At 35.2% G+C, this 25058-nt stretch overlaps 1 protein-coding gene and 1 pseudogene across 2 annotated transcripts in view; one reads left to right on the top strand and one right to left on the bottom strand.

Annotated features, from left to right (window-relative positions):
- Positions 1-18779, bottom strand: part of LOC136311711 (general transcription factor 3C polypeptide 6-like) — a 31510-nt pseudogene extending 12731 nt beyond the window's left edge.
- The window catches only part of KCNMB2 (potassium calcium-activated channel subfamily M regulatory beta subunit 2), a 299201-nt gene that overhangs the window by 30302 nt on the left and 243841 nt on the right, over positions 1-25058 (top strand). The window lies entirely within an intron of this gene.

Below are 25058 nucleotides of genomic sequence, written 5' to 3'. Positions count from 1 at the left end.
CATTCTTCTCTAGGTGTTTCCAGACACTCAGTATCCCACAACAGAATACCAGTTATCTAAGGTTAAAATGTGCCATATATTGCCTCTGAATCCTCAGCAGTGCCAAGGACAATGCTGGGCAACAGTAGGTACTTGAAATATACCTGTTGAATTCAGTTTACAAGTGAAAACCCTTTGTTCTAATGCTTTACCCTCTTACTGAAATTGCATATGAATCCATAAACTGCTAGCCATAAGGATAATGTTATTTGAAGAACAAGATAGCATTATAAATAATAGATTTCAATCTATTAAGCACAGAGCTACAGCTACAGTTTAATAGGATAATGCAAGGATTATTATAAAATCATAAGAGATTACTGTAAGTGGCACATGATCCCCTTCACTATTGGTAAACACAAAACAACACTGAGAAATAAGCTTCCTTGTTTATTTGTTTTTACATGAAAAACAAAACTATATAGAGTCTGTATAGTTGTGCAACTACACCAGTGAGGACAGCTGAGTTCTATTCTTATTTCAAAACTAAATGGCTCTGAGATGATCAGCAAATGCTGATCCCTTCAGGTCTAAATCTCCTCATGGTTAAAAGTAGGGGAGGATCGGATTAGATGATTTTTAAGGTCCTTCCAACTTTCAAATCCCATCATTCTTTAATATTGCTGCATCAGATTCCAGTGTTAGTGTAGCTAGAAATGCTTACTTTGTAATTTTTTTCCTACCTTTTGTAAAATGCTCTGTCAGGAGATCTGAAAGGCATTTTATGGCAAAACTCAGTAGGGAAAGAACTTCAGCAACCTTCTAGCTACAAGCTTGGATGTGACAATTACAGTGTGTGTGTAAAGGAAGAGGAAATTCAGTTATTTGCTGGGGCATAGGGAAGGTCAAATCTAAGATAGTATCACCAAGACTTAGCATGCATAGAATTAGTGACACTCATGTGTAAAAACAGAGTTTGTAATGACATCATATATAGCATAATTTTACATATACAGACCTGGCAACTACCAGTGTTGGCTTCTCCGCCTACCTCTCTGCCAAGTAGCTGTGTTATCTTGGTTAACTAGTGTGACCTTTCCAGATCTGGTTTCTCCATATGTAAGGAGAGAGAGCTGGATTAGATATGTTGCTTAGCTCTACAACAAATGATCTTATTGTGATAGGGACAAGTTCATTTCAATCATTGCAATCACTCGTTGCCTTTTATGGAAAGTAGTTCCTGGTAAGTGTAGAGTCTGTGGTTGGCTGAGGAGATGACAGGTATGAGCACCAGGTTTGGCACAGTTTAGCCTAGAATTAAATTGCTCTGCAAAATTAAGGAAATGAGATTGAGACAAGAGAGAGGTTTCCAGGAAAGGAAGAAGGAATCAGTAAAACTAAGTATTGGCACTGGAAGAAGGGCTAAAGGAATAGAAAAGAACCAAGAAATGTAAGGCTAAGAAAGAAGACCTGGAGGAAAAACAATGGACTTTGTAAAACCCTCTTTTTTACCTCCAGTTTAAAGCTGTCAATAAAGTGTACATTTTTTAATAATGTTGATGCAAGTAAAATCATTATTCTTTTTTTTTTTTTTACAGAGACAGAGAGAGTCAGAGAGAGGGATAGAGGGATAGATAGGGACAGACAGGCAGGAACGAAGAGAGATGAGAAGCATCAATCATCAGTTTTTTGTTGCGACATTTTAGTTGTTCATTGATTGCTTTCTCATATGTGCCCTGACCGTGGGCCTTCAGCAGACCAAGTAACCCCTTGCTTGAGCCAGTGACCTTGGGTCCAAGCTGGTGAGCTTTGCTCAAACCAAATGATGAGCCCGCACTCAAGTTGGTGACCTTGGGGTCTCGAACCTGGGTCCTCTGCATCCCAGTCCAACACTCTATCCACTGTACTACCGCCTGGTCAGGCAAAATCATTATTCTTAAAGTATAATTAAGTCCAATTTCAAAGTCTGTGTGGAAGAATGGCTAATATATGGATTAAAAAACCATTGCAAGAAAATGTGTTCTAATAGATAAATTTAAATTTACAAAACTGATAGCATCATGGAACAAAGAACCCTTTCAACTCGACTGTGACCGGACAGCATCTAGGCTGCGTACTGGATATGATGGTTCTGCAAGGCTCTCAGACTTAGGCACCTTTTAGCGGCCAAGTCAAATGAAGCCAGAGCTAAGACAATAGACCATGATGGGAACTTGGAGCTGGAGAATGCTTGCCCTGTGTAACAGCATTCACATTTATTTTATTTTCCTGTGACAACCAGTGTCTGGGCCCAGATGGCTTTAAGGTAACCTGTAAACTTGAACTCAATATCATGTATGTAAAATACACAAAGTGAAATACATTTCTCCTCTACTGAATGGTCTTACATCACATTTTATTTTTCAAACAAGACATCACAGCTTGGGGCTGGGAATCAATCAAAGTTGTGAACTAAGTCCTTATGGGGAGGAATAAAGTATGAGGAGGAATACACAATCCAAGAACATAAGAGTGATCACAATGGAAGTGTGGGGACTTCAGAAAGGAACAACCAGAGTACCCCCAGAGTCCTCTGACAGAAGGGTGGAGGGCCAGGCATAGTGATGAAGAGCATTAGCATTTAACATCTGCAAATCTCTCAGAGCCTCCTTTATGACTTTTTATCAGAAAAAGTAGATGTGGACACTTCAATCTCGGATCATTCAAGCTAGAAATTTATGCCTTGAAACTCCAAAACTTATGGAAACAAAGAGTCACAACAAGAAGACTGAGAAGACATCTGCAAAGTACTTGTAAAACATTGACATTTATACTGGTATAGGCACCATGTGTCCTAGAAGGATAATGACCTATAGAAGGACAGTAGTGATTGGAACTAACTAGCAAATAAGAAACTCAGTACTTACATAGGTATGAATATTAGAGTGTTGGGGATATTGAATATAATGCAGGTGTAAAAATTGGATTCAACTAACAATTGCTACATTGTTGCTTTATGTAAAGTGGAACAGTTGGAGAAGGAAGGAGATGGGAATGAGGATTTACAAGTGCCCACTATGAGTCAGGTACAGTTCTAGATGCTTTACATGTGTTACTTCATCTAATCCTCATGTTAAGTTTGAGGAAAAGGCAATTTATTTGCATTTCATATGCAAGAAAATTAGAGCTAAGTTTAATAAACTTGCCCAATCCATATACATTTGATGGGCTATAAATTGATAAAAACTCTTTGAAGAGTAATTGAGCAGAACCTATCAAAAATTTAAAAGAGTTGAACTGGCTTTAGCTCAGCGGTTCCTTCGAGTCAAGTTCACTTGCTAAAAATTTTAAAGAGCAAATTTATTGTTTCAGCAATTCTATTTATAGCCATGTATTTTTCCAAAAGACTTTCACAAGTGTGTGAGGATCTTAGGTGCAATTGTTTTCATTGCAGCATTCTTTGTAATATTGAAAATTTGGAGACAACATAAAAGTTCTTCAGCAAAATAAGCTTTGCTTTATCTGTATTCTAGAATACTTTAAATTAATAGAAAGATTAAAATTTAACTCATTTAGAGGGATGTCTTAGAAATATTTTGAGTGTAGAGTTTACAATGCAAAATATCATATGCAGCAAATAATTTTTTCTTTATAAAATCTGCCTATATGTGTGTGTACATAGTAAAAGGCCTGGAACAACACACACCAAGTAATTGATTGTAGTTACATTTAGAAAAAAGTGAGAAGCTGGGGTAGAAGAGATTATTTTCTACTTGTTGTTTTTCTATGTTATTGAAACTATTTTAAACAAATATGTGTTGTTTGTTTAAAAAATAAAAGATTGAAAGTCATACTGAACCCAAAGCCACACAAGCAGCCACCAGCAGCAAGGATTCATCACAGGGCTTCCTCGACAAGGTACTTCTAAGTTCACAGTTTGGGAGTTTTCCCCTCCTGAAATGCCTTTACTCTATCTATGGCAGAAAACAGTGCAAAGTAGAATTACCTAAGAGAAAAAACAAAAACTTTCCAAGGAAAATTAATTAAAGCATGGACAGAGACCATGACAGTAATCGTAAACATGTTTCCCTGCCAAAGAATAAATATACACCTCTAGACATGAGGGTTTATACAAAAAAGTGCTGTGTCACGTCAGTGTGTTTTCCCAAGAGTGCAATTCGTCCCCACACTTCCAACTGTTCTATTGAATTTCCCTGGCGGACCTGGTCAGGTGCACATAGCTAGCACTGATTACATCCCTCTATTTATCAACTCATTTATATCTCTAAATTTAAACCTCAGCATCTCTTCTGGCTCTTCTCAAGGGTTTGGTGCTAAAAATTAGTATTCTAATAAATTACATCCTCATAGTGTAAATCTCATGGTAGGTAGAAGAGTGGGAATTTTTAGCAATACCACAGTATTTAACAACACAGTCTATAACTGTTAATGAGGAACAGAACAGAGTAGGCCATACATATAAGAAACTGAAAATTATTTTCAAAATACTAAGAATATGGAGAGTGGACAAATTAAACACAGTGATAATGAACTACCTCATTAGGGCATGGTGGACATTTACTGGCAGGGGAATATCATGAGACTAAATTAAAGCATTCCTTTAGGATGCTAAATTGATGCCCATTAGGAGCATTCCTTTACATTTCATCTAAAGTATCCAAATAATAATTCATGGGGGTTTTCCAGTGCAAATAGTTAAGGTTAATTTGCTAAGCTCTATCTATAATGATCTATAACCCTCCCAGGTATAGTATTCATCCAAACATTTTTTAAATTAATAAAAAAGTAGAGAATGATATTTAAAAATATGCAGTTCATTGGAGATAGTAATTTTCTATTAGCAACTTATAGACAAGCTCAAATATAAACCTAAGTCACATCTGGGAAGTTCAATGGTCACAGTATTCAAGTAGGCATTTTCTGGCCACATTCCACAAACACACTTGCACACTTATATACAAATACACACATATACATGTACACACCTATTTGGCAATTTTAGCTCAGAGAAAACTCATATAGACTATAACATACAAGTGGCTTAAAATTTTTCTCCAAAACCACATGAAAACAAAAAGTCAGTCCATCTAGCTAATACAACATGTCTTCTTTCAGAAAAACACTGTCTCTCTCTTTTCTATTTTTAATCCAATGTCAGAAAGGAGAAAAATTATTAAGTGATTTCTTTAAAATAAGGCAAACAACAAAATCCATCCCCTTCCATCACATTTAAATAAGTGTGTGAAAAACCACAACTCCATATTTATTTTGCTAAGGTAGGGATATTTCAGCAAAAATCATTTTATTAAAGACACATTTACAATGAAAAACTTTATAAAAGTGTCAAACAGCCTTGTATTTTATTTAAAATGTGTACTCACATTCTATAGATTAACCACCTAATGGCTCCAAAGGAACAACTACAGTAAAACCATTACTGTTAGTATAATTGAAAACTGTTAGTTTAAAGATAAACTTTCTACCATCTTGTATGTTTAGGTACTGATGAGATGAATAATAATGAGTGTTCACATGAATTATTATTTTTTTAATTTAGAAAATTAAATTTAACAGGCTGACATAGATCAGTAAGAGTATATAGGTTTCAGGTGAACATCTCTATAGCATTTGAACTGTTGATTATATTGTATACCCATAACCCAAAGTCAAATCATTTTCTGTCACCTTATATTTGTCCCTCTTTATGACCTTCCCTCCACTCTTTTCTCCCTTCCCCATATCCCTCTCCCCCAGATAACTTTTTATCTATGTTTTATCTAAACTTTTATCTATGTTTATTGCTCTATGTCCATGAGTTTTCAATCCCACCTATGTGTGAAATCATACAGTAAGATGCTTTCGAACTTTTCAGAGGTAGTTAAATCATCACCCAACCAGCATATCATGACTCTGCTGAAGGTGTCCTTGCTATTTCACCATTTGGGGGTTTCTCATTCCCTTATTTACCCTTGCTGATATTTGACCAGAGTCAGAAAGGTCAATGTAAGTAATCAGAGTTTGTGAGTATGTATGTATGTGAAAAAAGAAATATGTTTGTAATATGTATCTATACATACAATCATGCACTACTTAAGATAGGGATATGTTCTGTGAGGTGTGTTGTCAGGTAATTTCATCATTGTGCAAATATCATAGAGTGCACTTACACAAACTTAGATGGTATAGCTTACTACTGTAATTGTATGTGCTATACTTTTATACTACTGGCAGTGTGATAAGTTTATTTATATTCCCACAAATATGTAAACAATGCATTGTTCTCTGACATCACAGTGGTATGATATTACTAAGCAATAGGACCTTGTCAGCTCTTTGTTATAACCTTATGGGACCATTACCATATATGTGGCCCATTGATGACTGAAACATTATTATGTGGCACATGACCAGAGAAAGAGAGTGAGTGTGTGTGTGTCTAAGTAGCTCAATTAAGGTAGGTATCATTTACCAGTTAATATCTTCTGTTTGAAATTTACCTGAGACTTAGAAAATAAGGGAGGAAAGTCCTGAGCAACCAATAGAAATGTCTAAAGTGAAGATTAAGTAGACCACATATGTAATACAAAGACATGCTTATAGAAGATATATAATAAATGATCACTATATTATCATTACTATCACCATGATTGACTCCACAGGGCTACACAAAGAACCTGAGATGACTTATCCTAGAAACCTACTTAGATAAAAAGAATCTAAGAAATGAAGGAGTCATTTTGTTATAGCCACGTCTACTTACAATAGCAGAGTTAGAGATAGCATTCTGACAATAAGGGAGATATAGAGAAAATTATAAAAGGCAGATAATTCAAAAGAAAGAGCAATGTAAAGCCACATGCAACAGGAAAAAGAGTTTAGAGTATTTGAAGCAAGAGTGAGCATCATTTAATCTTGCAAAGCACATACTTTATGTTCTTAATAATGACACTATGTTAAGAATTACAGTCTTGGAGTCAGACAGATCTGAGTTCAAGTTCCAGCTCTATCTCTTATGGTTTTATGATTTGGGCTAAGTTCCTTGACTATTTCAGTCCTCAATTTACTCCTCTTTTAAATGATAACATCTTTTCCACCCCACAATTAAGTATAAATTAAATGTTGAATGCAAATGACTAATACAAGGACCACTACATGGAATCTACTTATTAAATGTTAGCTATATTATTATTACCCTACTTTGTATAAGAAAACATGAAAACATATAATGCAGTTTTAAACATCTCTTTTAAATAACAATATTATAAACCAATTTTGTCATTTAAAGAGTAATTTTTATTTATTTTAAAAGTTAACATACAGATAGGCTAATTCCTCACATGATTGTGCCATAAATATAAAGACTTGGTTTATAATGTAATATATAATCAGATAGAGATCTATGAGAAGATATGTAACCAAAATGCAGAATAAAAAAGTATCTTTTATTCTCTTTATCTGGGTTAAAACAAGTTCACAAAGCCTCAGACTTAAAAGGCTATTGAGTAGTAGTGAAACTCGACCAATCACTACACTTCTATAAGTGTAACTACACTAGCTTGGAAGTATATTTTTGCTATTTCTTTCATGACACTTCTTTGTTTATTTATTTGAAATCGTAGGTAAAATGTGAATCCTTCCAAATGTACACTTACAAATGCCAGTGAAATCTTGAGCATCCACAATGTGAGAGGAAGAAAGAAATGCCTTTTGAAAGAGTACAATCCTTCTGATGACATCCATGCTCTGATCCGGAGGATGTTGAATCAGTTTAAAAGTCACAGTATTTCATAGCTCTTAAAAGGAACAGTTAAAAAAGTCAAAAGAAAGGAGAAGAGAAAGATTGAATGGGCAGTGCCACTCCAGTGCTGGAAAGACCCTCGAGGAAGAGCTATTGAACTAACTGGAATATATAGCAATATCTTTATGATGATTAGATAGAGATAGATGATAGATAGATACATAGATACATAGATAGATACATAGATAATAGATAATAGATAGAATTATAATTGATAGATAGAATTATAATTAATTCTCTGTATCATTCAGAACTCTGAATATAAATGACAGAAACAATGCATCCTAGTGAACATAAAATGTAGTAAAAATGTCAAGAGTTGTTTAGCTTTGGCATAGCTAGATTCAGATGCTTAAAAATTTCTTTCTTAGCTCCTCTTCTTTTGGATTGGCTTCATCTTTCAGAAGATTCTTTCTACGTGTTAAGAATAGATAATCACCAGCAACTTCAGATCTACATAGACACTGCCCTCAGAAAGACATCAAGGACCTCTCTTCAAACATCCAAATAATAACTTTAAAAAGGGTGCTTAGTGATCTTACTTGGGTTTGATTGGCCCTGGAATGATCATGGTGACCAATCCTAATAGTGTGAATGATAGGGCATTCTTATTTGCCACCTTGGTTCATGTGACCACATTGGGGTGTATGCAGGAAGAGAAACAGTGCTCTTTATAGTCTTACCAGAATCATATGGCAAGAAAAAGTGGCAATTTCTAAAAGGAAAGGATATAAGAGAAACAAAATTATACATGTCAACTACATTTCCCTACTATAATTATTTCTATATCCACTGTTTGTTCTCTCCTTGAACCTCCAAAATATTGCATTCAGTTGTTTAAATACCCCAGACCTCCCACGACTTAAGCTTTCTCAGTGTAGAGGACATGAGTTGCTCCCAATGTGAGGCATTGAACATTGTACTTACTAATTTAAATTTAAGGAAAGAACTTAAACAAAAAACTTGGCAAAAGGTAAAGAATTATCTAAATATAAATTTTGGGGGGAAATAGTCAATTGTCTTTGACCTTCTGAAAGAGTTAAAACCATCAAAACTCCTGTCTCAATGTTCACTGACTCAGGATTGCTTCTGAAAGAGTTAAAACCATCAAAACTCCTGTCTCAATGTTCACTGGCTCAGGATTGCTTCTGAAAGACTTAAAACCATCAAAACTCCTGTCTCAATGTTCACTGGCTCAGGATTGCTTCCGGCAGCTTAGCATCTATGCTTTTTTCAACTCATATCTTTTTATTGAATGTCTTTTTTTTCCTGATTTACATCATAAAGGATCTGAAGATCAAATTTTAAATTGTGTTATTATCTGTCAGTGTAACTACTGTTGTATCCTTGTACAATAATAATGTTTCCTTGTTCCTGGCATAGAGCAAGATAGCTCGAATGTAATTGCATCCGCTTTCCTTTTTGTTAGTTATCACATCTAATCTGATCTGCATTGGTCCTTTGTTATACACACGGTTTTTCTCTTAGTACTCAGAATGAATTGGTATGTGGCAAATATTCCCAATATATTTTCAGCACCTTACAAGTCATCACTATCTTAAAAGTTTAACCTCTCATTTATCTTTCTAAAATTTCACGTCTAAGCTTCTCTCTTAAGGTTTTATGGATTTATTTAATTTCAGTTATGTTAAAGAGATTATAAACTTCTAAAAGAAGACTATGTTTTACAATCACTTTTTAATTGTACACCATGCCCTGCCACCAAAAAAAGAAAAATGCCCCCCAAACTGAATTTTTATTGTCTGAGAAAGAAAAGTATGTGGAGAAACTCTAAAAATATTTCACAAAAGATAAGACTAAAAAGTCAAATCTCCTTAAAATGAACACTAGAGCAATAGAAATTTACTATCATTGAAATTACTCCTAGCTTTCTCTGCAGCGACCAATAGCAATGATACCTTTTGATCTTACAAAAACAAAAGTTTCCTTTGTTAATAATTCTGCATCACAAAGGTTTTATCCCTCAGCTCTTGTCCACTTGTTACTCAATAGCTATTGTTCAGGAAAAAATCCATTTGATTCATGAGTCAAGATTAAGTGGAAAGAGGAACAAGAAACAACAGCTACAAGAGCAAAAACCTCCTCACTAGAAATGACTGTCAGGAGAAATATGAAACAGTAGGTTTTTTGGTTTGGTTTGGTTTTCTTTTTTTCTTTCTTTCTTTCTAAACAACAAGAGGAAGAAATTAATAATAGAATTAATGGACACTGCCAATAAGAAAAGAAGTTTTGAACAAAAAGGTATGTTACCTTACATTACAATTCACACAAAAGTTTTACTTCTATTACTTCATCGAGTATAATCATTCAATAAACTTATGAAGTAGATATTATATTTTTATCACTTTGCAAGTTGGGAAACTGTAATTCAGGTTGCAAGTGTTCCTCTCAAGAGAGAAAACTAGCCACATCCATGAATTGGTATTTGCCACATTCCAATTCATTAAATATTTCTTACTCTTTCCATAATAGCACATCTGCCTATTGCTCTCCACAAATGAGTCATATACTTTCAAAAACACTGCGGCTCTGTGTGTCTTTTGACTACAATCTCTAGTTTATTACAATTTCATTCTTTCTACTTTGTAATTGCTCCACATACCTACATCTAGATTATAGTTTTAGTCCTCAATAGTTTAATTCCCCTTTTAACTAGCATTATCTAAAATGTAGTTGACATCTAATAATTCAGATAATGTAGATTGGAATAAGATACCGTATTTCCCCATGTATAAGATGCACCTTAATTTTGGGGCCCGGAATTCGAAAAGAAATGTATTACATAAATGTATTACAACACATAAACTCAAGTTCTATTCATCATAGAACTCATAAAACTCCTCATTACTGTCAAAACTCTCACCCAATTGCTTGTCCTCATCTGTGTATGATAAGGAATCACTACCTTTAACAATAAGCACAAAAACAAGCATAAAATGCAAGTAAAAAATTCTACAACCACTATATAAGACACCCCCAGTTTTCAGACCCCAAATTTTTCAAAAATGGGTGCATCTTATATGTGGGGAATATGGTATAAATTATAGTTATGAAACAAAATAACCTCAGTATTTTTATAAGTACCTAATAGTATTATATAAGAAAAATTGAAAAACTGTGTTACACAATGAAATGTTTCAGTATTTCTTACAATAAGACAATTTAGATTTACCACCACCTTTGTCATCAATTTGCAGCATGGACAAGAAATAAGAGCAGAAAGAAAAGTCCATGTCAATGTGTAAGCATGAAAAGCCTCAAAGAGCTTGCAAACTAATTATGAATATAAGGATGATCCACTTAAAACATTCAATATGTCTCTCCATTCAGGTTCACCTAACTAGGGAGAAAATGGCCTCAAAGACACAAGTTCCATTATGTTCATCATCTTTATAATAGGAACCTATCTATTCAGTACATTGGACAGCATCCTGGATTAAAAAAAAATAGAGCCATCTACTGGCCAAGAACCTGAGCAATCTTGGTAGAGCAGTAGTTGAATTTCAAATCTTCAGATTTTAAGGTGAAGTAGGAAAAAAAAAATCTGTAAGATTCCTTTTTCTGCAAACATTTCTTTCCCTCATGGTAAGGTCTGTGGACATTCAGTTTCCTCAAATAGAACAAGCCAGTTCATGCAACCCTGAACAAAGGTAACTGACAAGAACTGAAGAGTAATCTTCACTTGGGCTCTAATCAGTTCTATATGATCCTGCCACAGTAATTACTGTGCAGATAAAGAGAGCACAACAAATGGCTAAGCTTCAAATTTGCCAGAATTGCAAATCCTTTGAAGTTCCATTGGAAATGCTTTGAAGTTCTGATTCTAATGTTGCTAATGCATCTTCCCAAGCAACCTCTAATAATGTGCTAAGTCAAACATTTGGTAATCAAATAGTAAAAGAATATTTGTAAGTGACTTATACTATGTGGATATGTGAATCAGTATGTTTCCTATGGATATAATATCATAGCTTAATTGAGCCAGTTAAATGAACAAGTGATATGATTGCATCTGAAATTTTCTTTCCTTTGAACAAAACTATTTTCCTTAAAATTTTTTAAACAAACAATACACACTGATCCAACCACCTTCCCTCAGAATTTATTCCGTACAATTAGTCCTTTAAAAAATGCCCTATTTTCTTAGAGAAATAATCATTGTATAATATTGATAATGGTAAAATTTTCAACCTAGACACCATCATCACTAGTTAGAAAAAAATTCTTACATTTGTACATCAATTTACAGTAGGAAACAAATCAGAGAGGTGTGAGCCTGGAGATCGTAAGATATTTTCTGAAGTAGATATTTGTACTTAAGCATTTTGATATGTTTTATGATCTCTTATTTTGAAAACCTGCATAAATTAAGCACTTTGGTGCTTAAAACATTAACTTAATGGATTCTTATTGTGACCTTATAAAATAGTTAAGGCAGGAATCAACTACTCCATTTTAAGAATAAACAAACTGAAGCTCAGAGAAATCAATTAACTTTTCAAAATCACATAACTAAGTGTTCTAGAACTGGGTCTCAAGCCCCATTCCACTGATTCAAGCCCTGTTCTACACAACTAATCCTCTTGTACCTATAGACACACATACCAGACATGCCTCCTGCTGCAAGATGGATAATAACCCGCTTGCCTCTCTTTTCACATGCATTCATATATTCTGAAATGCATGCATCTTTACTATTTTCCTCCTGCTGAAGTGAAGAGAAGATAAGGGTAGACAGGGGAACAGGAAGGCAATATGTACTGTCTGGAATGGTATTGAATCATGTGCTTAAACTTGTTTTAGCCAACAATGCTTAATTCTGAACTGTAAAATTGCTATATGTGTGAAGAACAATAATTGTAATTGAGAGTAAAATATTATTTCACTTGTAATATTTGCTGTAAAGTGCTCTGACAACATATACCAACTTAAGAAACCATCTCTTTATCCCAGCCTGCCTTCACCAAATCAACTTCCACTTTGCGAAACTTTGGCCTTGTTAATTCATTCTTAAAAGACCCCAATGGCTCCTATTTTCTCTCAAGATAAAGAATAAATTCCTTAGGGCAACCTTCCAAGCCATCCTCCTTTGCTCTCCAAACTTCTCCATCACTCTTCTCTCTCTTCCCAGCTACACTGAACGACTCAGCCCATATCATTTTATATCACCATGCCTTTGTCCATATCTCCTTTCTTTCAAAAAGGTTCTTATATGCCTCTTCTATCTGAAAATTTGAATCTTTCTTCAAACTCAATTCAAGCATCTATTTATAAAACTATTTGATCATCTTTCCTCTCCTCCACAAAACAGGGTTAATGATTCTCTTCTTTGTGCATATTTAGATTAGTGTTAACTTTTAGTTTCTACTTTGGCACCTACCATGGGACTTTGTAATCAGTTGTCTGTATGTCTTCTTCCATGTTTTATCTTATTGTTCCTGTTCCTAACACAGTACATAGCAAGATATACCAGAGTCACAATAGATATTTGCTAAACAATTAATGAATGCATGAATACCCATTTAAGAGAGTAGTTAATAAAATAGAAATTCACTCACTTTTTTTTTCAAGGGAAAACCCATTCAAAGAACAAATGTCTGTCTGGTTTTTCCTTTATTCTAACTAATATTAATGTAAGATTACCAAAGGATCTAAAATGTATGACTTCAGTATATAATATTGTAGTTGCTTAGAACCTTATGACCTAGTGAGAATTAAAAGAAAGATTGATTCATCTTATGCAAAATTCTACTGCTATCTTTACTGCCCTTGAGCAAGACTTGTAATCTTGTGCATTTTGATTATTGGTATGCTTTTCATCCCCCTCTTTAGTTCTGCATCTTTAAAAATAAAATAGCAAGATGAAACAAAGTGAAATTCCAGGATTTTTGAAGCAACTGAGAATCTCATAGGATATTGACCTTATTAACTTCAGACTCAATTTTTTGAATACTACTTACATGGCAAGAAAAGCAATCATCAAATCTGAAGAACCTCACTGAGACAATATTATAAGTTAAGGTCAAATTCAGTCTAATAAGTACTGTACAATCAGTTTGTGGAATTGCTTCATGTTGTCTTGAAAACAAGTTCAACATTTGAACAAAGATATTATTTAGCAGCAATGTTGTATGAGACATGCTACTAACCATGGTGAAAAATGAAGAAAACATGACTTCATTTCTGCCTTCTAGATGTTTCATGTCTGGTAGCAAAGGTAAGACATTTACACAAATAAAGCCTGTGATCATGCTAAAGGAGAGATCAAAGTATGTAGAGAAATTCCCTGCCTAGAGGAAATCAAGAACCACTTCATAGAGAATTGTTGTCAGGAACAAACGGCATAATATATATTAAAATACTCTGCAAACTGTAAAATCTTGTTCTAATATATGATGACATTTTCCAAAAGCAGAACAGAAAATGTTGCACTCTAAATTAGACATCAAGATGAATATCTGGATTAGACACTTTAGAATCCACCAAGGGCACAGAAACCAAGGAAATACAAAATACAGACAAGGAGACAAGGAGATGCCAGGCAGAACAGGTCCTCCTGGAGAAAGAGCCAGAGTAGAAGCTTGTTTGGGATCAAGTTTGCAGAAGAATCTAGACAGCAGGGCTTCTTCACTGATGGTGTTCACCATTTCAGTTTAGCTCTTCATGGGACTCCTCTTCCTCTCACTGACACCACATGAGTTCTCTATCTCTTTTGTTTATCTTTTCTCTATCTGCTTTATAAGTATTTCTCCTGCATATTTCACTTCTCCTTACCCACCCTGGCCTCAGGCTCTACCTTAGGGCTGCCCATTTATTTTTAAAGATACATACATCTTTTTCATATCAGACCAATCAGACATCCCTGTTGAGCTTAAGGATTGGCTGCCCTTGAGTCAGGTGACTGACCATTGTCCAACCAATTTTGATAAGGAGAAAATGGTCATGTGGTTCAAGATGTGACAGTTTAGTTTTTCTCTTTCATTCACACATTTATTTATTCATTCAATCACCACCCATTGTTCTGTGTGCTAGGTGATACAATGTGAACAAGATTTTTTGTTGTTGAAGTCCATGTCTTTGTGATGCTTTCATTCCAGTTGGGAGAGATAATAATAAAAGTAAGACAATAGACAAGCATAGTAAATTTAGCTGGTGATCAATGCTATGAAAATATCAAAATATATGTATATAAGAATGACTGGGAGTGGCCAGAGAGGAGGTGCTAACTTTGGTGTGTGGTTAGAGAAGTAAGAGCTAGCCTGTTAGTAGAGGAGCAGTGAGTGATGTAGTGTTCTAGGGGGTTATGTCATAATACTATAAGTAAAATCTGTCAAGGCTGCTTAGTTATCATACCAGTTGCTTAGTTATCATACCAGTTCTCATTTCAAACAAGTTTTAAATTAACATATCAAGTTTAAAAAATATGTACTTGCTATTATGAGTTTTGAAGAATTAACTTAGTATAGAAAACAAACTGACAGCTGTTAGAGGGAAGGAAGTTGGGGGCTAGGTGAAAGTGATAAATAGAATAAGCAAGAAAATAAAGATAAAAACAAAAAATTCATAGACACAGATAACATTATGGTGATTACCAGAAAAAAAAAAAAAAGGATGGGAGAGGTAGAAGAATGTAAAGGGAGGATAAATGGTGATGAAAGGAGACTTAACTTTGGCTAGTGAATACACAATACAATATACAAGATTTTTTTAATCATCTCACAAACATAAAAGCATAAATCCATGATGATCTAGTAATACTAAGAAATAATTTACTGATAGTGACTACTGAGAGAGTAAATGCCAATTTGAAATAAAGGATATAAAATAATTTTAGATATAAAGAAGAAATTATTACTAGTATAAATTAGAGTGAAGGGAAGGACATTGAATCCCAGCCAGATAGGCATTGACTAATCTCACTTTTTAGAAATTGTAAGTAATTTTAAAATGACTACAATATGTAGCTGTCATTCCTTTTGGAACATTACTTATAAACCAAATCCTGTCACTTCACCATTTATTTAGCTTAACTACATTGTAATTTCCACAGCTATATCTCATAAAATATAATATTTTGTCAGAAGTGTTTCCCAATTTAAGGTTACATTCCCAAGTCCTGTCACCTTTTCTACATCATCCTAAACTCAGATAAAATCAGATCAGTGGCATGACTAAAATATTTTAATTACTTTCTCATTATACATATCATCGTGTAATTACTTGATTATGGATCATCTAGTAGTACAAACACAGGTGGATATCATTCAATAGACCACGTTCTTTTGTTTTTCTTTTATTTTTTTATTCAGTGAGAGGAGGAGAGGCACAGATTCCCATATGCATCCTGACCAAGATCCACCCAGCAAGCCCACTAGGGGACGATGGTCTGCCCATCTGGGGGGGGGGGCTCTCTGTTGCTCAGCAACCAAGCTCTCTCCCTAGCACCTGAGGTGGAGGCCATGGAGCCATCCTCAGCACCTGGGGTCAACTTGTTCCATTTGAGCCATGGCTGCAGTAGGGAAAGAGAGAGAAAAAAAGAGACAGAAGCAAGAGGAGGAAGGGTGGAGAAGCAGATAAGCACTTCTCTCCTGTGCTTTGACTGGGAAATAAACCCAGGACATCCACACGCCAGGCTGACACTCTACCGCTGAGCCAACTGGCGAGGGCTACATCACATTTTCTGATGAACTTCTTCCCACATCCATCAATAATTCATCTTCACAAGTTAATTTACACTAAAAAATTTTTTCTGCAAAATGAACTTTTATTCTACATTCACTTTTCTATGTCTCTTTTAGACAGTCCAAAAATAAGACTACTTTGTTTTGTTTATATGATTTTATCTAAACATGCATTTATAAAAACTAAACAATAAGTTTTATTGGGAAAGATCATGGTATAGGCAAAATACCTGGAATAAATACTATTTGCATCACTAAATAGTTGAGTGACCATAAATAAATAAGTTTTTTAACTTTTTTGAAACCCAGCTTCTCAATGGTAAGATTTATAATTGGAAGACATGATGTAAAATTTGAGACATCAAAATAAAAACTCAGTAATCTTAGCACTCATTCAAAATGAAATAATATCTCTCTGTGTAATTATAGAAGAAAAGAGAAATAATGTGCTTTAAGTTCAGTATAACACATGGCTTAGAACTTCAAATGAGCAGTCTTAAAGTACACATTATTTACTTGATGGAAAAATGGCTAACAAAGTTATTAATACATATTAAAATGCTTGTCTCAGAAATAAAAGCTATTATAAAAATTACTATTATATGTACAGGATAATTGGATATTTAAAATATGATCCACTTACTATTTTTATTTCAGAAGGTAATGTAAGCAATTACACTACAATTATTGGCTAATCTTATATTAACTATTGGCTAAATCTTTCTTTTCTCATCTAAATCAGAATTAAGTTATACAAATATCAAAAGGAAACTCAATAATGGTAAGTTTCAGTTTCTATGAGAATTTATCAAAAACTAATTCAGTAATTGAAGATGATTTTATGTGGTCATAAATACTCATTTCAAAAATTTGAACTATTATTTTCAAATATGACTGAGTCATAAAATGTTAAATAATCATTTGCCTTTGATTGGATATTTCACTATGATAGTTTTATAGAAGGCCTCACTTCTTGACTAGGACTTCTGTTCCACCATACGGGCAAAGTAATAAAAATCACATGGCACTGCTGGAACATTTAACATTTATCAAGAAGATAGAATTTGGAAGCAGAAGATAAATTTTCTTCTCAAGGCTAACATTACTAGCTGTGTAATCCTGGAAAGTTACTTAACCTTGCTAAGGCTCAGAATCCTCATTTATAAGAGTAAAAATAATGTCTACCCTATTTTCTTCATGAAGAATTTTGATGTAATGGGCATAAAAACACTCAGAAAACTCTGAGACACTAAGAGAAAGAAGGAACTAGGCAAAGTTAGTGACTCGTTTCTTTGAGTTTCCAAACAGACTATTTACTGCCCTCCATAATATTATAATTACCTGCTCTCATGGCTGAAAATGACACGATGGTAGGAGGAGAGCAGAACCCTGGGTTTCTCCTGATTAAACCATCTTCCCCCAGAGGCTGGGAAAATCAGAGTTGAAATCACTTAGTATCTAACCAGAAACAGCATTATTTCTGCAATACTTTGTGATATCCAACTTCTGCAAGAGAACAAACAAAGGAGATGCACAGAAGACAAAAGATAACTTAGCCAGGAGGTTGTGCTGGCTGATGGGTTAGAGCCTTTGCTTTAAGAAGGTGATGAAAGAGGTGGCTCATGGCTTCTGCATCCCAGCCAAAGAACATGTTGAGTGGCTCCAGAGTAGCCTACTGTCTACCATAAAAATCCCTGAACAAGAACGAGAAATTTGTCCAAGGTTGGACTATTAGAGGAGTCAAACATTTATAAACTAAGATCAGTTTGTGAGGCTTGTTGGAAGACACTGCTGAGCACTCTGCCCTTGGCACCTTCTGTTCTGATGTTACAGGAGAGAGTCTGCTCAGCCTCAGACACGTTCTCTATGTCCTCTCTCCCTCCTTCCCTCTCCTGGACCCAAAGATTATCCCTATTTCTTGATTTTTCACCAAATAGATTTCTACTACATATATTAACATCAAATAGGCAGGACCCACTCAAATGCACTCTTGCTAACAGGGCAAGTTGAGTCTTACACCTGCTGTGTTCCATTGGCAAAAGACTGGAGTACCTCCCTCCATCGTGATCTTCCCAAAACAAACAAACAGAAACCATCCAAGGCAGAGCCATTGTTTGTATATTGTATTTGTGTGCATCTTTCCACAACATCCTTACTTCTAATAAGGAGTGTTTGTCTGCCAACATTTTCAGGTTTAGCAGCAGGGCTCGTTTTGATGGAGGTGTCCACGGAGGAAGGATCATCATCTGAGTAAGGCTTTTGGGCCAATTAAAACTCTCTGGACAGGATCCTCTCACCATCACGTACTCTGCAGTGAACAGAAAGCAGATTATCTCTCCAGGCAATTATCAGCTTTAAAAGTGCTTGTGGTTTTAAAGACTTCGGTGGAACTGTGGAAAACAGCATCATCCTAATACACTTGTACAAACTCTAATTTTAATGGCTCTTTTGTCCCACATGATGCATGATGAAATTTATGAAGATCTGTTTCTCCCCCTCAGGGTCATTTCTTTCTCTTTTTTTCCACAGAACCAATCTGCATCACTTAAGTTAAACCCATTAAATTAGCCATTTTCTCACTAGACTAGAGAACTTCTTTTTAATTGTCCACCATGCATCAAAGGTAGGATCATTATTTTCACTTATTTTCTATTCTAGAAACACAAATTCCTATAGGAGGACTTTTCAGGGTTGGGAAGAAGAGAGGGTCAGAGACTGAGGATTGGTTTCATTGTCTGCAATTTGATCTGGGTCTTGAATATGCCAAGCCCAAACACGTCATACTGCACTACATTCAGCATCCTGTCTGATTTGTTTTTCTTACAGATATAGGGTGGACTGACTGGGACTTGATTCAGAGCCTTAAGCATCCAATGAAAGCTGCCTGAATAATTTTGCATTTTTATTATTAAAGCAATATAATGCTCGTTTTCTGGGGCACTGTAGTCTCATTTAAACATGTATAAACTGCTTAATTAGAGATTATAGCACTATTGGGAGAGGAAGCAAAAGTGATCATTTATATGATAATGTGAGTTAATAATTTAGGAATGATTCATTCTCATAAATGTTCCAGCACTGCCATGTGAGTTTATTACTTTGTTCGTATGGTGGAACAGAAGTCCCAACCAGGAAATAAGGCCTTTTATAAAACTATCTTTAATTGGCTTTTTTTCCTGTATGGTAGAGTGGCACATAAACTATCATAAGATTTCAGGGTGTGAAGCCAAAGCTCCCCTTCCGGCTGTTTCTCTGCTCCATGCTCTTTGCCTTGTTCACACTAATGGTGGCTGCTGATGTGGGCACATTCATGGAAGAAGGGGTCTGTGGAGGGAGTTCGAGTTTGGAATGGGGGATCTGACTAGAAGAATTCCAAGTTGTCTCCACCCCTCCTTTTCTCCTGCTCTAAATAGGAGATGGAAATAATTTCCAGTGCAAACACCAAAAGAGATATTAATTAAAAAGAAATTTTTTGATATGTCATGGGAAAGAAAAAATATTAATAAATGTGGTTATACATCAAACAGAATCTGAGAATAGACTATTTTAGTCAACACTGTATTTCAGCTTAAAATAATTCCTGGGTTTTTAAAAGTCAATTTTTGAAGACTGTCAGTTCTATTATAATCTTTCTCAGAAGATGAGAAAGGGGTAGGAGATGTAGGCTTTTTCAGAGAAGCACATAACCAAAGATAAAAAATAAATACTAATAAAATAAGTAGAGCTCTTACAAGGCAAAATTGTGTAATAGTTACTGATCCCACCCTATTTTTTTTTCAGATAGACTGATAGATCACGGGACACAAATATATTTTCTAAACATATTTCTTTTTAACTTTTTAGAAGCCCAATAATATGTGACTAATGTCCTTTGCATTACCTTCACTAGAAGTAATCATTGTTAACATGCTCTTGAATATTTTTTACTATTTACATATATTTGTGTCACAGTTTTTAATTTTTATAGTCAGATATGCCAGTTTTTTCCCTTATGGTTTCAGGTTTGATGTCAAGATTATAAAATCACTCATATCCTTTTTCTAAGGCAATATAGATTTTTGTGTTTAGAATTTTAATCTACCTGGAATTTGTTTTAGATGATGTCAGATAAATATCTTTTTTATTTTTCTCTATATGAGTATAATACAATAGTCTCTCCTTTCGATACTGATTTGAAATGCCACATTCATCATATAAACATGGTAGCTGGGACGGAGGGAGCCCTACCCTGCTCCATTGTTCTGCTTATCGATTCCTCTGCTGATGTTGTATGGGTGTTAACTTCTTTGGGGTTTGTGCTGTATTTTTCTATCTACTAAGAAAAGCCTTTGTTAAACCATTTTTAAAAGATAACAACCTCTAATAACTTTACCAGCAGCGATGAATTCTTTCAGCCTTAGCTAAGGCCTGGGAAGGGTTGGGAAATAGAAGGTAGATAAAAATTTCTGTTACTTCTTCAGTAAACAGGCTTTGGTGGCTGACTACATTTTCTAGTGATCTTTTGTGGGAAGTGTCCAGGTGACTCTGCCTGACCCCACAGGAAGATGGCAGGTAGCAAGCATCATCACAGGCCAGGAGATGTGACCTTGATTACAAGAGTTGAATGAGGGGTTAAAAAGTCCTTCAACTCTTGAGTGTGGGATCATAGACATAACCCCATGGTCACCGGCTTGAACCCAGAGGTCATTGGCTTAAAGCCCAAGGTTGCTGGCTTGAGCCCAAGGTCACTGGTTTGAACAAGGGGTCACTGGCTTGGCTGAAGCCGCCTGGTCAAGGCACATATGAGAAAGTAATCAACGAACAACTAAGGTACCACAACTATGATTTGATGTTTCTCATCTCTCTCTATTCCTGTCTTTCTTTCTCTGTCCTCTATCTCTCTTTCTCTTGTGCTAAAAATAAAACAAATAAATAAGTAAATAATAAATAAACAAATAAATAAAAATTCAAAAACTTCTGCCACCATTACCCAAGTAAAAGCAAAAGAATCCTACCAGTGAATAATTATTTAACTAATTAGGAAACAAGAAATGATTTCCAGGAACTTCTAAACAAGGAGATGGCAGAAAGTAATTGAGACTCTGCCTATAAATATGTTACAAATGTTATGTTACAAATGTCAAATAAAAGCTTCTTCATTTATTTCTCACCACATGCTTCTCTATAGAAGCAAACTGGGTCTTTGAGAAAGAAGACACCTATTAAAATAATGCTATTTATTAAATGTTTATTTTATACCATAAACAGACATATATACATATATATGTGTATATATATATTTTGAATTTATAATTATATACACACACAGACACTTATATACATATGTGTGTCTGTGCATATACATCTTGACTCATGACAAGCATCCTGAGAATAGCTGCTACGTTTATTTCACATTTGAAGACACAGAGGCTCAACTCCCCAGAATCACCGTACTCTTCTAGGCCCATCAGCAATTACTGCATTACTCAAAGCCTCAGGCTTTTTGTGGAGAAAACGTGAGGATCTATGCAAAGAACTATGGGGAATAATTCATGAAATCATGAATATAAAACATGTAGCACAGGGCCTGGCACATAGAAAGTGCTCAAAAGTTAATAAATACTCAGATAACTCAACTATCAAGTGGCTGAAGAGAGCTGATACAAATTATGTGAGTCCCCTCAGGCTCAAATCAAACACTACATATTTATTTAGGTTAGGTTTTCCTTAAATATCATCTATTGCCTTACAAAAATAAATATATCCTTTCATGAAATAAAAAGTAAGTTTATCTAAAAAGAAAATTATTTAAAATATGAGGTCATTAGGAAACAAATGTCATAAGTTTTCACTGCAACATTCCAACAGCTCAGCTTTCCCTTCCAATTCCTCCAGTCACGTCAGTAGCCGATTTTCTGACAGACACCAGATTTCTGACAGAAACACTAAGAATCACTCATTTTCTAGCATGCTTAGTTCTACCTGAGCTCTCATTCCAACACAGAAGTTGTACCAACACTCAAAAGGACTGTGCCTCCACATTCCACAGACATCCGCCTCCAATCCCCACGGGGAATCAGTCGTGGTGGCCCAGAGACAGCCACACATCACAGGGACTCAGACTACAGCCCTCTGAGCTGAGCTCAGCCAGGGTCTACTCACATCTGAAAAGAGACTGTATGAGTCTACAAGGAGCTGCAGTGGCCCATTCAGGTCAGAGTTTTGTAACCTGGGTCCAGACTAGCTATTCAATAAATACTTGCTGGTTAATTGATTAGAGTGGCAGGACATGAAAGTTTGGTCACAGAATTCCATGCTGCCACCCTCTAAAGCAAGAAGCCTCAAAAAAAGTCATAACATTTTAAATGTTCGTCATGACCTTGGGATCTTACCAACAAGAGATGAGATCAAGTTAGGTGTGTTTCCATATCTGTACACTAAAAATTACTGGCTCAAATGTGTGATAGTGAGAGAGGATGGTTGGCATGAGATTAAAATGTCAGTCCATTGCAATTTGGTAAGTTTAAGCAGAGAAATTGTACCTGACATTGCTCATTCTTCCTTTTACTCTTCTTTCCTCTCTCTCTTGTTTGGTGCTAAAAGATCACTGAGACAAAGAAAAGAGGAAAGAAGAGATAATAGGTATTTTCAAGAAGAGTAGGTGCAGCAATTTTATTTGTCCCTTTGCCCCATCTACTTCTTTCCTTTCATAAATATACTATAACATTTAAGTATGTAACATCATTTTGTTTGATGTTGGATTTGGGAAAGAGAAGAGCTTTGCAAAATTACCAAATTATCAATTTTCAAAAGTAGATATTTTTTCTTTGGTTTGTAATTATAACTTTATTTTCTGTCATAACATAACATAAAATAGGGGAGGAGACTGAGGGGTGAAAAATCACCCACTGTCCCAGTGCTTGGAAATAATAGTAGTTGACATTTATTAAGAGCTTTCAAGATTTTTATTAAAAGATTGAAGTGCCAAGCTTTTCTTGGCACTTCACCAAGAACTTTAAGTATTATCTTGTTTAATTTTCACAATAGTGTGAAATAAGTACTATTCTTACTTCTCATCTATAGTTAAAACTAAGACAGAGTAGTTTAGTAATGTGCCCAGTCACACAGCTTGTGAATGGTGAACACAGCACTTGTGATTTCAGTGTCCAAGCCCTCGACCACCCTACTTTCATCTAATATTTTCATCCTCTTTAAATTGGAGTTAAAATCATACTGCACATATAATTTTGGAAGAGGACAGGTATATTCTTTATCCCCCACACAGAGGGACTTCTTAGTCTTTATTTGAATGCCAGAAAAAGCAAGTCTACTAACTTGATTTCAAATTGTTCTATGTTTTGTGAACCACTAAAAAATGATGAACATAAAATTAGTGACTGAAAGAAAATTACTTCATAATTTTGCTGAGGTAATTTATAAAAAACTGTACAATCTAGAACAGAAAAGAGGCTAATATCTAATGAATCACCTTTTGATAGGTCTTCATCTAAAGTCATTCTCATTCTCCCACAGTCAGTCCCACTGATCTGAGTACCACCTGAGAAAAATCTCAAACTTCTCCACATACAATCAGTATATAATGGGTAAAATCAATAAAAATGTGAGGAGTAGATATATACATATATGGCTCTGCCAATAGAAAGAGCTGATGTGAGTTTCACACCCCAGTCTTTGAGTTGCACAGATCACCAGATTTTCATTGCTTTCCCCTTCTTTGGCATTCGTTCTGTTTCTAGAACCATAACTAGTACTCAGGGAACTTCAAGGTATACAAAATGAAAAGCATGTGGCTTCTGCTTCCAAAACTGTTACTTTTACTCAGCCCTGGACCTTCCTGGGAGGACGTAGCAATCTCTGTCTCTCCTTTGAAACCCGGGCTCTGATATGGAACATCAGCACTGTCAGTCGGCATGTTGAGAGGATTGAGTCAGTCTTTCCCTCCATCTGGCTTCATTCAGAACTGTTTTGCCTTAACCTTTTTATATTTGAGGTTTCTATATAAAATGTTGGTTGAATAAAGGATTCTGCAGCTAATTTTTTTGGTAAAAATTACTGAATTAGATGACGTCTAAAGTCTGTTTTTACCCGATGCAATCTCTTTCATGATAACCCAATTCAAGTTTGTGTATTTCATGCAAAGCCAAAAAATGCACCCCCCTAACATCTGTAGCATATATCATTTCTCACAGGGCCTTTTTTTTCTTTTATTCTCTTTTCTTTTGCTGGAAATTATTTATGAAGGGCCTGAATTATCAAAATCACACCATCGGGTGCATCATGATAGGCTACATAATTTGTGATCTCTCGCTCTCAACTCTCAGCATTTTGGAAGGCATTGTCTGACCACATTATCTAAGATTCTGGAGAGTTCTAGATGGCACACAATACTGATCAGCCTCTGCCTCCCTCAAATCAGTGTGCACCTCTGGCTTCCTGAGGCAGAGGCTGATTGAGGACACAGACATTGTTGGATGTTTATGTTTATCTCAGATTTTCATAAGGAATGAAATGGGAAATGTGTCAAAATTAGGAGAGCTCAATATTTAATTTCTGGAAAAGGTATAGCTGGATATGTAATT

This window comes from Saccopteryx bilineata, chromosome 8 (genome assembly GCF_036850765.1).
Source record: "Saccopteryx bilineata isolate mSacBil1 chromosome 8, mSacBil1_pri_phased_curated, whole genome shotgun sequence".
Classification (NCBI taxonomy): Eukaryota; Metazoa; Chordata; class Mammalia; order Chiroptera; family Emballonuridae; genus Saccopteryx; species Saccopteryx bilineata.
Note: the sequence above shows the minus strand (reverse complement) of the source record. Positions and strands in the feature narration are given on the sequence as shown.